We start from the raw sequence: 18,435 nt of genomic DNA on the forward strand, positions 1-18,435 counted from the left end.
AATAGAGAAAACTGTTGAAATGTTTCATTGAAAACATTTTTAAACCTGACATTGACATTTGTGTAAATACTTTAAGTTGTGCTGTAGTTTCATAGAGCATCCTCTGCCTGTCCCTCACTAGTCTTAATTATTTTTTCATAGTTTCTTGACTTTTATGTTTTTTAATTGGTGATTTTGAAATCAATATTTATTGTCTTCTTGGTTAACTCTCTTTAAGGTTAACGGAAACAATTTTAGCTTTGTGATTTCAAGAAATTACTTTTAAGTATCACTATTGGTTTATTAATTTTATTATGTCTTATGCTTATTACAGGAGTAAAATTCACCTCTGAACCCTTCTTTTTCAGGGACAATATTTCACTACTCTGTAAAATTATAAAAATAATATCCTTCTCTCTTTATCTTATAGTTTTATTGTGATGTTAAGTGCAAAATTGCTTTAAGAACAATGACACAGTATCCATGAAAATCACTGCATTTACTACATTGATTGGAGTCTAATGTTAGAAGATTCAGCTTCAGTTATTTGATGTTGCTGTCTGGCGACACACAGTCACTCTTAGTGACTTCCTGATTATGAATTAGAAAACAAGATTTATTCTGTAATATATGAGCCACCAGGGCAACAATTACAAATGGACAGCAGGTAAGAAAATGGTTGTTAACTTTCATTAGTATTCTAGTTTTGCAGTCAGATTTACAAAGTGTGACCTATATCATCTAACTCTGTTTTATGATAGTTCTTGAGACTATCAATTTGTATGGGCATTGTTTATCAGGCTCAAAACACTGATATTTTTACTGTTTTATTACAGAGAAGAGACAATTCAATGATAAAGAAAACATTTATGAGCTCAGAAAATAATGTCTATCATGAATATTTGGACATCATTTTTTGTTAGTTCCACCTCAGAAAGTGAGGAAAGTTAAGAAACAATGGGGTCTAGGGGTAGTACTAGTGAACAATGGAATTATCGAACTGTATGACTTCAATTATATATCAGGTGAAAAAATATATTTTAAAAATATACTTTACTGATTTTTTACGGAGAGGAAAGGAAAGGGATAGAGAGTTAGAAACATCTACGAGAGAGGAACATCAATCAGCTGCCTCCTGCACACTCAGTACTGGGGATGTGCAAGGTACATGCCCTTGATTGGAGATGAACCTGGGACCTTTGAGTCTGCAGGCCGATGCTCTAGCCACTGAGCCAAACCTATAGCTATATATTTTTATTTTATTTTATATTTTATAATAAACAATTTCTTCCATGTTATTTTATTTTATATCTTAATATCTCAAGAATATTTTATATGCTTGTCTCCATACAAACTTTATCCTAAGGAAATTTCTATGCCAGATTAAAATATGAACAATTAAAGAAAACAACAAAACATGTTTTCCTATTTCCTTTTTTTTGTTTTTGTTTTTTGTTTTTTGCCTGACTTGCTTATGTGAGAATTTCCACTTCATATTAAATATTGACAAATTGATATATACTTTCCATTGACTCTAAAAAAGTAGTTTAATGCAATTGGGAGGCTTGGATTAGAATTATTAAATATAATTTGAAGTCCCATGAGTTCATTAGGATCTTAAAATTATTTTGAAATGATAGAGCTCATGAGCTAAGAATTGATTACCTCCTGTCAAAAGCATTCCCATCACCAAAACAGAGTAGTAAGACTGCGAGCTATGTCTCCTTTTATTCACTCTTTTTGTATACTTGAATGAGATATATGGAAAACACAACAGTTGGATATATTTACAGTTCCCTTAGAAACTTTTAAAACTATAATTTATAAAAGTCCTCCAAAAATAGAGTTATTTGGGAAAGATTAAGTTTTAAAATCAATGAGCTTGATATGGCCCAGCTGGTGTGTATCAAAGAGAATGTTGAAGATGTTTTGTAGTTAGTATAGTAATGTAGCCTGTTCAAAGACAAGTGTCAAATACTTTCCTACCTGTAGTAGCATCATACATTTCCTGGTCTATATACCCACCATAACTTTTGTTTTTGAGATCTGCAGAACAAAATCAGCATCTGAACTTAAGATAGCACAGCTTTGACTATTTTAATTAAAATGTGTCATTTTTAAACCAATGGTTTAAATAATCTAAACAATTTTCAAAGTTCAATGAAGTAAAATTGCATTATGTTATTGTTTAGGTAATGATTTAATCACAATAATTAAATATTGACTATTTCTTTTCTTAAGCTTACAAAAATTCAACATTGTGTACTATTAAACCTATTTTACAAATTACGTTTGTCAAATAAATAATGACCAGATTAAGTGATTAAATAAAAGAAGTATTGCCCTGGCCGGTTTGGCTCAGAGGACAGAACAGAGACCTGCAAACTGAAGAGTCCTAGGCTAGATTCTGGCTCAGGTTGCAGGCTCTATTCCCAGTGGGAGCGTGCAGGAGGCAGCCTACCAATGCTTCTCTCTCATCATTGATGTTTCTGTCTCTCTCCCCCTTTTACTTCCTCTCTGAAATTAATAAAAACATTAAAAAAAAAAAGCAGAAGTGTAGTGAAAGATATTAGATTGTGATAAGTTATAAGTTGCACTTGTGACTCATTCATATGCCTGAGCCATCAACTGTATTTTACATAGGGTAAAATTTGATTAATATATTAATTGCAACATATTTTATTTCTTTATAAAAATGAAATAATTTAATCCATTATAAAAAACCTTTATTTTCCCTCAATTGACTAAAAATATATTACCTGCAATTATCCAAATAATTAAATCAAAATATTTAGCTGCTATGCTAACATTGTAGGGTATTTGTTAAGTAAGCTTTTTATTTTTTAACTTATTTGTTCACAGAAACCTTGCATAAAAGCCAGGTATTGCCCTAGCCAGTTTAGCTAAGTGGGTAGAATGTTTGTTCTTGGAATGAAGGGTCCCAGGTTCATTTCTGATCAAGGGCATGTACCTTGGTTACAGGCTCCATCCTAGTCGCGGGTCACGGCGAGTGGGGGAAGCAACCAATGGATGTGTCTCTCTCAGACTGATGTTAATGTTTCTCTGTCTCCCCCTCTCCCTATCACTCTTTAAAAATTAATAGAAAAATATTCTTTGGTAAAGATAAGAAAGAAAGAAAGAAAGAAAGAAAGAAAGAAAGAAAGAAAGAAAGAAAGAAAGGAAGGAAGGAAGGAAGGAAGGAAGGAAGGAAGGAAGGAAGGAAGGAAGGAAGAAAGAAAGAAAAAGAAATTAACATAATTTTTATTTTGTATTGCCACTAGAAATAGTTTTGCTTTCTTGGGTATGGACAACTTTTATTAATGTAATTATTTATGTGCTTTCAAACAGTTTTTGGAGGTTGTTCCAAAATTAAATTCTAAAATTTTAAAGTGGAAGAATTGTAAGATTAGATTTTTGATTTCTCATAGTTGTTTGAAAATTACAGATTGTTCCATGGTTTTTGTATATGGAATAAATACATGTTTGTGTAAGAAAATATTCTTGTAGCATGACTCATGTATACTTGTGGTTCTTAACCATTTTGGAGTCCTGAAACTTCTGATAATGTGATGAAAGCACAGACATTCTATTCAGAAAAACATAAGCACACACACACACACACACACACACACACACACCACACATGCCCACACACATGCACACATGAAGTTTGTTATAAGTTTAAGAACTTTAAAGATCCATATAAGACTATGCTTGGCTTTATCTTGAATCATAGCATCAAGTCAAAGACCTCAAAAATTTGATTCTGAACAAATACTTGCTTGCTGATATGCTTTCAGAATCTATTTAGCAATAAAACAATGTCCATCAAAAAAATTTGAATTGCTTGGCCTTTGTGACTCAGTGATTGAGCATCTATCTATATATATAAAAGCCTAAGCAACCATTGGATCAGTAGGTATGATGTGCACTGAACACCAGAGGGCAGACACTCCAACAGAAGGTTAGCTTGCTACTGGAGTCCTGCCGATCAAGACTGGGTGAGATAAGCCAGACACTCTCTGGAGCCCTTCTGCAGTCACTCCCTGGCCCCAATTGTGCACTGGTGAGGTCCCTTGGCCTGGCCTGCAACCTCTCACAACCTGAGACCACCCTCAAGGGATATTAGAGAGCTGGTTTCAGCCCAATCCCCTCAGACCAGCCTGAGGGACACCCCCTAGTGCAAGAATCTATGCACCAGGCCTCTAGTTTATCTATAAAACAGGAGGTCATGGTTTGATCCCCAGTCAGGAACATGCTTGGGTTGTGGGCTTGATCTCCATTGTGGGGAATGCAGGAGGCAGCTGATCAATGATTCTCTCTTATCATTGATGTTTCTATCTCTTTCTCCCACTTCCGTCCTCTCTGAAATCAAATATATATAGGCCTGATGCTTAAAATTCTGGAGGAGTAGACCTTTCTTCCTCAGGCTGCTGGCACCAGCTTCCTGCTGGCACCTAGGACCCAGGGTTCCCTCTGGCACCTGGGACCCTGCCTTCCCTCACAGCCTCAGCTTCATCTGGAAGGTTGTCCAGAAGGACATCTGGTCTAATTAGCGTATTACACTATATATATAATAGCTATCATATATATACAATATATATATATAATAAGTCTATTACCAAGGTCTAAAGTTGTTTAATGTTATAGATAATGCAATTCAGATCATGTCGTTAAAATGACAGGGAAAACTTTGCTTTTATATGTAAGTGGGTACTGGGAGGAAAATATGAAATAAAAATGTGTTAAATCATACAAATAGTAAAATGAACAAAATAAATAAATAAAGACTAGACAGTTATCCTGAATAAATGAATAAATTATACTTTAACCACAAAGGAATCTAGGTGAAGGCAACTGACTAGATTAGGGAAAATATATTTACTGATAAAAACTTTAACTATTTATGAAAGGTAATATATTCTTATCTGAAAAACGGGAACAGAAAAACCGCAGTTCTTCTAAAACTACAATTTCCCCCCCATATCATAGCTCAGTTTTAAGCTTTCTCCTGCTGTTTCCTCTGACACTTCTATGGTAAATGAGAACAATTATCAGAAGCAATAATTTTTCCCACCTACAGATCAGTTAGGTGAATAAGGAGAATTAGTTGCCATGTAGGTAATGTATGTTTTGAAAAGTCATCCATCCTCCAATTGATAACCCATCTTAGGGTTGATGCCTGAAATGCCTATTATTATATTTGCTTTTTTGGGTAAGAGAGTGAAACTACAGACAGCCCTTGAGAAATGAAAATAAATTATTACTGATCATATTTGAATTATTATGTAGAGCTTGCACTTTTATTCTCTGTCAAATGTGCAGGTTATGAATCCTTCCTGGTATTTAGGGAGAAAGCTCATGAAATGTGCATTAACCTTGTAGACATATTTTCTTTCAATAAAAAGAGACGTTTCCCCAGCTGGTTTGGCTCAGTGAATAGAGCGTTGGCCTGCGGACTGAAGGTCCCCAGGTTCCATTTCTGTCCAGGGCACAGGCCCAGGTTGTGGGCTTGATCCTCAGGAGGGAGGAATGCAGGAGGCAGGTGACCAATGATTCTCTCTCATCATTGATGTTTCTATCTTCCTCTTCCTCTCCCTTCTTCTATGAAATCAATAAAAAATAGATTTTTTTAAAAAGTTGATGAATGTTGAGAAATGATTTTTATATTGTTTTTATTTATATTTCAAAGTTAATTATTTCTTTATTAACTTTTTATTTTATTTTTATTTTTTTGTTAATCCTTACAAGAGGACATTTTTTCATTGATTTTTAGAGTGGAAGAAAGAGGAAAAGACAGAGAGAGAAACATTGATGTGAGAGAAACACATTGATTGGTGGACCAGGGAGGAGCCTGAAACTGAGGTGCATGCCCTTGCCCAGAATCGAACTTGGGACTGTTAGGTCCACAGGCTGACACTCTATCCGCTGAGCAAAACCTGATAGGGCTTTATTAACTTCTTCTAACGTTGACATTATTGCAGGAGACCATTTTGTCTACCTACATTTCCCCCTGCCTTCCTCTTCGTTCAACTTTGCCAAATTAATCATATTGCTTTTAAATTCGTTTTTCCCTTTTTACTATTATAAGAATCACAAACTTGGGAAGAGGAGACTGAATAGGTGGACTAGAACCATACTGAAATCCAGAGAAGGAATTGTGAACAAATGTGACTTTCATGAAGTGAAAGCTTACATTTGAAACAGTGCTTGTCCTATATTCTGAACAATTAAAATGTTCAGCTATGTCTTAACTTAAATTCACTTAAAATTGACAAATTTTGTCTGGTAGTTTGACCTATGATTAATGGAAAATATACAGATTTAAGAGTATTAAATTAATCACCTTTTAAATTATCTGAATTTTTCCTGCCTTTTAAAATAGACAGATTTTTAAATATAATATCTATATTTCATAAAGGTGGATAAAACTTACTTATAAGGCTATGGTAAGAAAGGGACATGCCTAAAACACAGAGGGCATTCACTAAACAGTGGCAAATTAATAACATTTAATTGTATAGAACAATTGAAAATATCAGTGCACAATTTCCCTATTATCAAAAATTTGTGTGTTATGCTTTTATTATCTACTAGTGGCCCGGTGCACAAAATGTATGCATAGGGAGTGAAAAAGGGTGTCCCTCAGCCTGGCCTGTACCCTCTCCAATCTGGGACCCCTCTGGGGATAATGGGAAGTCAGATATCCCTCTCACAATCCAGATCTGCTGGCTCCTAACTGCTTGCCTGCCTCCCTGATTTCCCCTAACTGCTTCTGCCTGGCAGCTTGATTGTCTCTAACTGCTCCCCTTCTGGCTTGATTGCCCCTAACCACCGGTGCCTCGGCCCCACACCCGGAACCCAGGATTCCCTCCTTCAGTTGACCACAGGCACCCGGGATCTGGGTTTCCCTCCCTCTGGTCAGCCATTGTCACCTGGGCCGGCTGCAGCTGCAGGGGGTGGTGGGTAGGTGGCTTCACCTGGGCTGTAGCTGCAAGTGCTGGCACCTGGGACCTCGGGGTGGGCGGCTTTTCTGTTTCCCGGGCCACAGCCAGCTGCAGGAACTGGTGCCTGGGACTGCGTCATGGGTGGCTTCTTGGTCTCCCTGGCCACAGCCAGTCTCAGGCGCTGGCACCCAACTTCTCCGACTCCTATAGGCCCAGAGCGGAGGTATAATCAATTTGCATCTTTCTCTTTTATTAGTGTAGATGATTTCATCCAAAATTATAAGACATTTATTTTTATATTATCAAAAAATTGAAACAACTATAATATCATGGTAGAATAAAAAATATATCTTAAAATTTAATTGTTAATTTGAAAACTATTTCTAAATATCCATCCACTCTTATTTTTCTCCTCTATAATTTGGTCACATTCTCTCATTTTCTGTTTTTTTTGTTTGTTTGTTTTGTTTTTTTTCTAAGTTTGCAGATGGAACTGCAGTTTTCTTTTTCAAACTGACTTTCATCTATCTATCTACCTACCTACCTATCTATCTATCTATCATCTATCTATCTATCTATTATCTTGTCTATTACTTACCTTCATCATCATCTATCATTAACTATCACTTAACATATACCTAGTTTGAAACTTCTGGGATTGCATAAGTACAAAAGACTACTTAATAAAAATACTATTTTTATTATTTGTTACTGAAACCATTAAACCCAACTTTTTAATTCTACTGTGCACCTTAACCACATAACCAAACATAGTCATTTCTAATTTTACTTCTTTAAATGAATAATATTCTTGAATTTGCAAACTTAATGAATGTAGAGCAATAGATCCTAAAGAAACATTGATTTATGTGTTTTTTTTCTTTAATATTAACTAGTAACAAAATTTTGAAAACATTGATTAAACCTTCTGGCATTTCAGGTTCATAATCCATTGAACTGAGGTATTCAACAATAAATCCTTTGATTTATTTTTATTGTCTTTTAAAAATATATTTGTATTAATTTCAGGGAGGAAGGGAGAGGGGACTCATCCCCCACTGTGGATCAAGTCCACAGCCCCGGCATGGTCCCTTGACCAGAATTGAACCTGGGACCCTTCAGTCTGCAGGCTGACACTCATCCACTGAGCCAAACTGGCTAGGGCTACATCCTTTGATTTAAATTTTGTTTGAAAATAACAAGTTTTATTTCATCTTAGAAGAAAATGTAATTGCTTTTATATTAACCAATAAAACATTTAGAAATAAAATTGGCTATGTTGAGACTAATAAATAACTATAGGAAATCTACAAGAAATCAAATAACTATGAGAAATATATAAAATTTATAAATTCAAGCTTAATATCATACATTTTCAGTAATGTTTGCAAGTTGCAAATAATATAAATTAGTATTCCTAAAACTTTTATGTATATCAAATCTAAAAATCATGTGAGTCCAACATAAAAATTGACCTAAAAATATTATTTATGATGTCATTGCATATGTAAAGAAAAAATACTTAATTTTAGCTAGAGACTCTGTACAGAAGAAATTACATATTGGAATAAGACAAAAGATCAATTTGTGAATAGATCTCATAAAAATTAAGTAACCAGTTCAATTTTTAGAGAGTGAGGAAAGGGAGGAGATATGATGATAGATGACAGAAAGATAGATAGATAGATAGATAGATAGATAGATAGATAGATAGATAAATTCCCCAACAGATGATTGGACCCATATCCTAGGTATGTGCTCTTTTACGGGAAGATGCTTCAACCATCTTAGTCACCCAACTACAGCATGATCAGTTTTTATTTTATCTTTTAATGAATTAAATTAGGTAAACATGTTTTTCTTAGTTGGACTTGATGGAGGGGACTCTTTAGAACAATGTGTGAATTTATATGCTAGCATATGTCTGCATGTAGATGAACATAATTTATTGTGTTTATTGCCTTTGCTCTTTTTGACTCAAATACTCATCACTAAGATTTCTGACACTTTATAGTTATGCAAATAAACACTGCAATTTCTGTACATCGTTTAACTTCAAACTCTCTAAGCACTCAGAGCAACTCAGTGTGTTCTCTGTCTGTTAACCAAATTTTGAAAACTTGACAAATACACTTTAAAGTATCCAGTTTCTGGAGCAAAAAAACTAAAGCAAGAACACTAGAGATTTAAATAATTTGGACTATAACTGCATGATGAAATACATATATATTGACATTTAGATAATTTTTTTTTAAAAAAACCTATTATGGAAAAGTTGAAACAAAGTTTAATTTTTCTTACTTTATCTTAAATAAGTTTTCTTAACTTTATAGAGCAAATAGGGTAATTCAGCTCATGGCAGCAGTGGGTTGAAAACTATTGCTATTTACATTCTTGTATTTTTAACAAACAAAAATGATTAATAGTATTGAAATACTATTATATATATTATATATATAATATATACAAAGTACAAGGAACAGCAAAGAAAACTCTACATCCTCCATCTTGTCTCCTAATCTGTGGCCTTTGCAACTTGGATAAATCAGAAGTGGAATTTCACTGTTGTACAATAATTCTCAAATGCACAGTATTTCCCAGTCTGTTGCACACTGGAATCACGGGGGAAAAAATTAAATACTGATTCCTGGAAATTCCAGAGCACTTATGCTAGACTCTGAGAATGGAGCTCAGGAATGGTAAATGCTTCTCTGGTGATGTTAATAAGCAGAGTTAAAAAAATAAAAAATAAAAAAAACTACTAATTTAAGTATATTTGAGTAAAGAATGATAATGTTCAGAGGAACTTAGAATTTCATTAACAAAGTTAGAGTTTTGACCCATCTCTACTGTGTGACCTTGAGCAAACTATTTAACTTTAACCCTGAGATATCTCATCTGTGAAGAAAAATAGTCATGACTACTTGAGAGTTGTAAGAATTTAGTGTTTTAAGAAGGAGTTCATGAACCACCTGCATGAATGTCAACTGGAATACATAAACAATTCCAATTTCTAGACCCATCCCCAAACTATTGGTAAGAATCCAGTAGTCTTGCTCTAACCGGTTTGGCTCAGTGGAGGGAGTATCAGTCTGCAGACCAAAGGGCCCCAGGTTCCTTTCCATTCAAGGGACCAAGGACAAGTTCCTTGGTTGTAGGCTCCTCCCCAGCCCAGGAGGCAAGCAATCTATGTTTTTCTCTCACATTGATATTTATCTCTGTCTTTCCCTCTCTCACTCTCCCTAAAAATCAATGAAAAACTATCCTCAGGTGAGGATTAACATAATAACAGAAAAAAGAATCCAGTAATCTGAATTCAGTAAATTATCCACATGATGCTTTTACATTTTGAATGTGTTAACCACTATTTTTATGGGTACTGGAAGTAGCTTTTAGGAGAATACCTAGTACATACTAAGCACTCAGTATATGTAATCTATAAACTGATAAATGTAACTTTAAAGTTTGTTGTTATTTTACCACTGCATTAGCTGAAAATTTGTAAAAATTCAAATAATCAACCAAAATACATATTTTGCACATATTGCCAAACTACCAATTTGGCAGATTTGAGGCTGGAGTTGTAATATAATGCATTAATTCAAATTTATAACTTTTGGAATCCTATTTAATGTACCCAGAATCTAGGAGTTTTATTTCTTAAATATCTAAAAATTAGGAAAATATACCTTAGACTTTCAGGTTGTAATTAGTTTAGTGAAATGAATGGTAAGATTGAGTGTCTTAGATGTTTATATTTACTAATTTTTTAAAAAGTATTTACATGAGGGAACTTCTGGTTATATGAATTATTTTAGACTTTTAACATTATTTTTGATATAATAATATCTTATTTATCCAGAAAATATCGTTACATCATTTAGATAAATAATTTATAGACAAATGCATTGTCAGGGAACTTATTATAATTGGGAAGTGATATGCAATAGTGGTTAGGGTTATGGACTTTTGAATTACACGGACCTGAGACAGAAACCACTCTGAATAGCTAATTAGTTTAGTAGAGGCCCAATGCGCTAATTTCATGCAAGGGGCTCTGATTTGGCCCCTGCCACTGCGGCTTCATCTGAAAGGATGTCCAGAAGGACGGATGTCTGGTCTAATTAGCATAATACACTTTTATTAGTATAGATATGACCTTAGGTGAGTTACTAAATCCAAATTTTCTCATATGCTGTTAGGTTTAATCATATTCTTATTTCATAATATTGCTTCACTTATTAAATAAGATAATAAAATAAACACTAAGTCTTGGCATTGCGTTTCATAGTTGCTCAGAAGATGCTATTTACACTTAAGCCCTGTTCTGGATGCCAGGCCTAACTAACAGATCTGTAAGTTTGTGAAGGCTTGCTAGTTTTGTTTCCATTTCTTATCAGCTCAGATGCCTTTTCTTTGGAACCAGATAACTTAGTCTCATTCTGTGGTCTCCTCTCTTATCCTCCTTTAAGTATGAATTATTAATATTATTTAAATAATTTCTAAGGGAATATCATTAATTCATTAACATTAATTGTGTCAATAGATGGAACTGAATATTTTTTCCTAGATCACTCATGCTAATAAATCATTAAATGAGATAAAGTTCAATAATCCCTCTAGGGGCTTTGCTTGTATAATGACCAATGTCTGATTTTTATTTCTCCTCAATAGGTTGATAATCAATTTCATTAAGGATTAAATCAAGGTAAGTTTTGAAACACCTGGTAGACTCACTAACATAATCAACTGTATAAAAAAGAAACTCGACAAAATTAGATTTCTTTTATAATTTCTTGGAAGTATAAGTCAGTGGAAGACATTAAAATGATCATTAACATAGACACATTAATTAAAAATCCTTCTAGACTACTTTATTTTATTTTTAAAAAATACATTTTATTGATTTTTTTACAGAGAGGAAGGGAGAGGAATAGAGTGCTAGAAACATCGATGAGAGAGGAACATCTACCTGCTGCCTCCTGCACACTTTCTATTGGGGATGTGCCCACAACCAAGGTACCTACTCTTGATCACAATCGAACTTGGGACCCTTCAGTCAGCAGGCTGATGCTCTATCCACTGAGCCAAACCGGTTTTGGCTAGACTACTTTAAAATCTGTGAACTATTAGTCAGCATAATCTAGCTATTCCACCACATTATATTTCTTTTTATTTTAAAGTCGACCTGGATATAACTGACTTCCTTATGCACATTCATTTGAATAATTTTTTGTCCTAAATACACTATTATGAAAAAACAGTAATGTAATTAATTAAATGTAATGTGCTTAGACTATTCCAAATTCTTAGTATTTTTGTTATCCAGCTATTATATTGTTTTGAAATAAGATGGATGAATATTTTACATTGTGCAATAGTCAGTTTGGCTTTGTGGAAAGAGCATCAGCCTGTGAAGGGTACATGCCCAGGGTTATGGGCTCAATCTACAGTAGGAAGCATGCAGAAGGCAGCAGGTCAATGATTCTTTCTCATCATTGATGTTGCTATCTCTCTCTCCCTTCTCCCTTCCTTTCTGAAATCAATAAAAATATATTTTAAAGTATATATATTTTACATTGTATTTTATATGGTCAGATCAATAAATCAATTAATCAAGAATGTTGACATAGCATATTGAACTGGTTTGTTAACTTAGTAAAAATGTTAAATACAAGGTCTATCTCTATGACTCCTAAAACATTAGTGACTAAAAATTAAATCAATCTTGCCGGGACCGGTTTGGCTCAGTGGATAGAGTGTCGGCCTGCAGACTGAAAGGTCCCGGGTTCGATTCCAGTCAAGGGCATGTACCTTGGTTGAGGGCATATCCCCAGTAGGGGGTGTGCAAGAGGCAGCTGATCGATGATTCTCTCTCATCGATGTTTCTAACTATCTATCCCTCTCCCTTCCTCTCTGTAAAAAATCAATAAAATATATTAAAAAAAATTAAATCAATCACATAAATTATGCAATTAAAACAAAAGAAAGCAGTGGCTCGGGAATTGTTTGTTTTAAGTAAAATTGTACCTTGTAAAATCTTATATTGTGAAAGCAATATGTAAATTTCATTGCAATGATTTTTTAATTCACTTATGAAAATCAGAAAAATGGTGAAAAATATATATTTATAATATATTAAATTATTTATATTAATAGTAATATAAAAGTTTCTATAATAATAAAATATGTATTATCAAAATAATTTTAAAACATAACTTTCTTCTTATAAAATGAAACACTGAATATTAGAGTGACACTATGAATAGTATTTTGACAGCTATTTTAGAGGTGTATCAGATCACAACTTATTAAGCACCTTCTTATTTGGTAATATGCTGATGAATAATATATAAAATTATCTCCATTAAATTGAATTGCCAAATTGAGAAATATGTAAAAAATATTTTAAAATGATATTTTTACCTTTCAAAGATAATAGGTTTAGGTTACTTTACCTAGAAGGGCACTTACATTTTTATTGGTTTTATAGGCTATGGATAACACAGATTCATCATTTCCCAAATTATTTCAGACATCTTGTAGCTCACCATGGCAGAAAATAGTTTATCCATTTAATAAAATGACATAGCAAAATAGAGCTTCAGGACTTATCAGGAATTCTGATTCCCTTAAGAATAAGATTAATCTACTTGGGCAAGTAAGTAGAAGCTCTAGATCCTCACCTAAATTGTCTTTTGACACAAGAATAAATTTTTGATTAGAAAAAAATTTTGAGGAGTATTATAGACAAACAAGTTGATCCATATTAATGTGTAATGCTGAAATGGAGGATAACAACTTGTATTAGGCAAAGTTTGAAATAAGCTTGTCTTTTGAAATCTAGCAGCTCATGTATGTACCATTTATCCTGTTGTGATTCTTGCACTCCCTAAATGCTCAACCAACTCTCCTACTACAATATTTAAAAGAAGTACCTCATCAGTAGTTCATATTAAATTAATAGTAAGTTGTTATTATCATTCATTTGACAGATATTTTGATGTTAAAAGGGATTTTCTGAGTATTTCTTGCTTACTCTGTAAATTAGCAGGAAGTTAAAGAGTATAAATACTTTGGTTTATGGATTTAACTAAGTATATCGCCAACCATTAAATTATAAATATTTAAAATACACACTTAAGTTTCAAAAATCTGGATTATTAGTAAAATATTTTTCAAATATTTTCTCAATGTAATTGGTTCTTCAAATTAATTTTTAAGAATATTAAGAAGGTCGTGATTGATGACCAATTTATGGTGGATGGAAATATCACACATACACAAAAAACATTTTGTGCCCAGTTACATATAATTGAGAACTTCAGAAATGTTGCAAATATAAGTTAAAACTGTATTAATAGAATTCTTTTTTTTTAAATTTCAATATTTACTTCAAATGAGAATACTTCTTTATTTTAATTTTATATAAGGTTAAGGTTGTAAACATGTTTACTTAGGGAGAAAATATTGTTTATTTTACTAGCTGAGATCAGTTTGCTTTCTTTAAAATAACTCTTAGGCTAATTTACATATCAAGGACATGACTTTCTAGGAAACTATTCTTATACTTTTTCCCTTTACTTAGAATAATTATTTAGATAAGTAATTATAATTAAAAATTAGACCCGCTGTGATATAAATAGTCAGAAAGGTGTAAACCCTCAATACCTTTCAAAAGCACTAATTGTTAAAGTGTGAGCTGAAGTTTATAGTAGTTAATAACTTCTACCCACAGTTATTACCATCTCATTTGTCTTATAATGACCAATAGCACTCAATTGTTTGATTATAAATTAACCTAGAGTAAAAAACAGATTACTTTAAAAGATAATGGTAAAGAAATCAAGATCATTATTTTAACTTTTTAGATGAAAATATAGTCTCTCTTACTGATAGAGTAAACAATGTGAAATAATGTTTTTAAGTGTAAAAAATATATTTAAAACTATAATAATGAGAAAATAACACATGTTAAATAGTTAAACAAAGGTGAACTGTCTCATGAGGAAGTAGATACATGTAATATATATCAAGAGCTTTGTATATCAAGAGCTTTTTTTCAAATAGTTGCGACATGAGACATACCATAGAAAAAACAAATAGATTATTCAATAAGAAAATTGCCTCAGATGAATTATAATAAAGTATTTTTAAATGTCTGGCTAGCAATAGAGTTTAAAACCTGGGAGATTAAAAATGGGATTATTATATATTTCTGAGAAGAAGTGCAGGTATTTTATTGGACCAATGAAATGAGAAAGAAGATAGGAGAGAAAAATTCCCTGCATCTCTTCCAGACCTTTGACCATAAATTAAATATTTTAAATCTTTAAAAAATAGGTTTCCATTTTAAGTGCTAACAGCCTCCATTGTTTTGATTATATATTGATTTTTGATGACTTTCATATGTTGTATAAAATTGTATTTATCTGGAACTAAGCAGAATGATTATAGGTTATATTGGCTTTTGTAATTTAAGCTATATTGAAAGTATAGACTAAGTTTCTGAATTTAGTTTATTCACTGTCATTGTTCACCCTTAAACAACCATTAAATAAGGTGATACTATACTGCATATTAAATTTAATGAGTATATGCCTCATAGAAATATCGATTTCTGACAGAAATATTAAGAATCGTATTACTGTGTCTTTAATTCATCTATTTTGAAGAGATAGCTAAGATATTGTTTTTCCTCTTTTAAGACATAAAATTTGAACATGTTATATTCTTAATGTGATTATATTTCTATGAGCATATACAATTTACATATTCTCTCTCATAATGAATTTAACTTTTGGGTAAATCTTTACAAAGACTATTTAGACAGAGTAAAATCAGAATCTGAAGCATTTTAAAAAATAAAAAATACTACTCTGGTCTCACATATGTATTTTTTCAGAATAATGTTCAGATATAATTATTTTTAAAATGGCCTCAAATCTGCATTTCTTTCTTTCTTCCCTTCTTTTTTTTGTTTTGTGAATCCTCACCTTAGAATATCTTCCCATTGATTTTTTAGAGAGCTTGGAGGAGAGTCAAAGAGAAACATCAGTGTGAGAGAAACACATCTCCTGGTTGCCTCCTGTAGGAGCCCTGACCAGGGCCTGGGCCAGGAAGGAGCCTGCAACTAAGATAAATGCTCTTGACCAGAATGGAACTCAGGCCCCTTTGTCCACAGGCCGAAGCTCTATCCACTGAGCCAAACCAGCTAGGGCCTCAAGCCTGCATTTCAATTTCAATGTTCAAAATAGAACATTAAAACAGCCTAGTTTAGGGGTAAATAAAGTGAGTTCTGCTCTGTATTTAAATCAGTGTAAACATCAACAGAATGATGAAGTTGAAGGGACTAGAATTTTGGGAAGAGTGACTTTGTTATCTTAATATCTTTAGGGCTAAAAATGCTGTGCAACTCATGTTTTAACCAAAATGTTAAGGATTCAAATAAAATAAATATAAACCTAAAATTCTAAAATGGGAAATCCTCTTTTCAGAGAGGAGATCCTTTATCTCACATGTAAGCTTTTAAGGGATTTAAAGAACTTAATAGAGATATGATTTCCTAATGAAATACGATTTTCAGAGGATGTCACCTATTTGAGCAAGTACGTGTAACCAAGAGAGGAACACAACCAGAAAGCTAAAGGCAAGAATAAGTTGAAGTGTAGAAGATAAAATAGTAATGCTGCTGAAACCGGTTAGGCTCAGTGGATAGAGTGTCGACCTGCAGACTGAAGGGTCCCAGGTTCGATTAAGGTCAAGGGCATGTAACTTGGTTGTGGGCACACCTCCAGTAGGGGGCATGCAGGAGGCAGCTGATCGATGTTTCTAACTCCCTCTCCCTCTCCCTTTCTCTCTGTAAAAAATCAATAATATATATATATATATATATATATATATATATATATATATATTAAAATAGTAATGATAAGGTTTTCTCTCATATATTCAATAATGTATATATATATATCATTCATATTTATAATGGTAATATTTCTGGAGTAATAAAATGCAAATAATAAAATATATTCTAATTTAGAAAGGCATTTCCATAATTCTACATTACATTCTTTTTAACAATATATTTTTATTGATTTTTGAGAGGAAGGGAGATAAAAATATCAATGTTGAGTGAGAATCATTGATTGGCTGCCTCTTTCCCACCTCACAATGAGGATCAAGCCCACAACCAGGGCATGTTCTCTGATCCATGAATCAGACTGGTCGGGGCTCCTGCAGGAGGCAAACAAGAGATGTGTTTCTCTCACATCTACTGAGCATCAGCCTAAGTTCCTGGCTAGGCTACATGACATTCTTTTGAACAAAAGAGGAGACATTGGCTGGATTACATTTCCAATGGGTAGTAAAGTTTATGACTTTTTCTATCAGGATAGAGGTCTCTGATTGTATTTTAAAAGCAATATCTTTTTATGTATACATAACATAGCATTGATGTAGAGCATACCTCATGTCTAGCCCTAAAAGCCTACACAGGTAAAATTATTCCAGTTTCACAGATGAGGGAATTGAGTTTCCAAGTGGCTAAATAACCTTTGTTATATCTGGAGGCTAGTAATTGAGGACCTGTGCTTCAAACTCCGGTCTAACTATTCCTTCCATTGTATCTCCTATGAAGACAAAGGTATACGATACCAAAGCTGTGGTCACATGAAACTGGGGAGCTATGTTAAAATAGTGAATGACAGAATCAAGAGCTGAAAAATGGGGATCGTGAGTCAGGAGAAACAAGATGAAATTCTCTTAAAATTAATGGTAAGTATTAAAGGAAACCTTCGAAAATCAAACATGTATACATAGATCATATAACTAACTAATATCATAATGTTTGGCATGGGTTTTATTAGTAGTATGGTGATTAAAATAAATGTAATTTTAGACTTCATTAAGTTAATATATAGATAAGATAAAAGAAGATAATTAGACTTTTATTTTTAATTGGTAGAAGACATTGAGAATAATGTTTTCTTTTTTTAAAATATATTTTATTGATTTGTTTACAGAGAGGAAGGGAGAGAGATAGAGAGCTAGAAACATCGATGAGAGAGAAACATCGACCAGCTGCCTCTTGCACACCCCCTACTGGGGATGTGCCCGCAACCCAGGTACATGCCCTTGACCTTTCAGTCTGCAGACAGATGCTCTACCACTGAGCCAAATCGGTTTCGGCAAGAATAATGTTTTCAATTTTAATCGTGGGTGCCATGCTCTAAACACATGTTGACAAACTGACAAATGTTGAGTGACATGTTTGTTTTTTATATATACCATTATTGTATGGCATAATTTTCCCATGAGAGCTTTATAAAAATTCCCAGAGAATACTGGCTCAGTAAGAAGTGAAATGTCCTAGTCTTACAAGTGTGGCTGTAATGCAGAGATGATTCTAAATGACACATAGATTTTCAAATTATATTTTTATACCTGGAAAATATCTAATTTATAAATTGCACAGTGATGGCTTTTTTTTTAATGAGAATGCAGGAGT

This window comes from Pipistrellus kuhlii, unplaced genomic scaffold, assembly GCF_014108245.1.
Source record: "Pipistrellus kuhlii isolate mPipKuh1 unplaced genomic scaffold, mPipKuh1.p scaffold_m20_p_3, whole genome shotgun sequence".
Lineage (NCBI taxonomy): Eukaryota > Metazoa > Chordata > Mammalia > Chiroptera > Vespertilionidae > Pipistrellus > Pipistrellus kuhlii.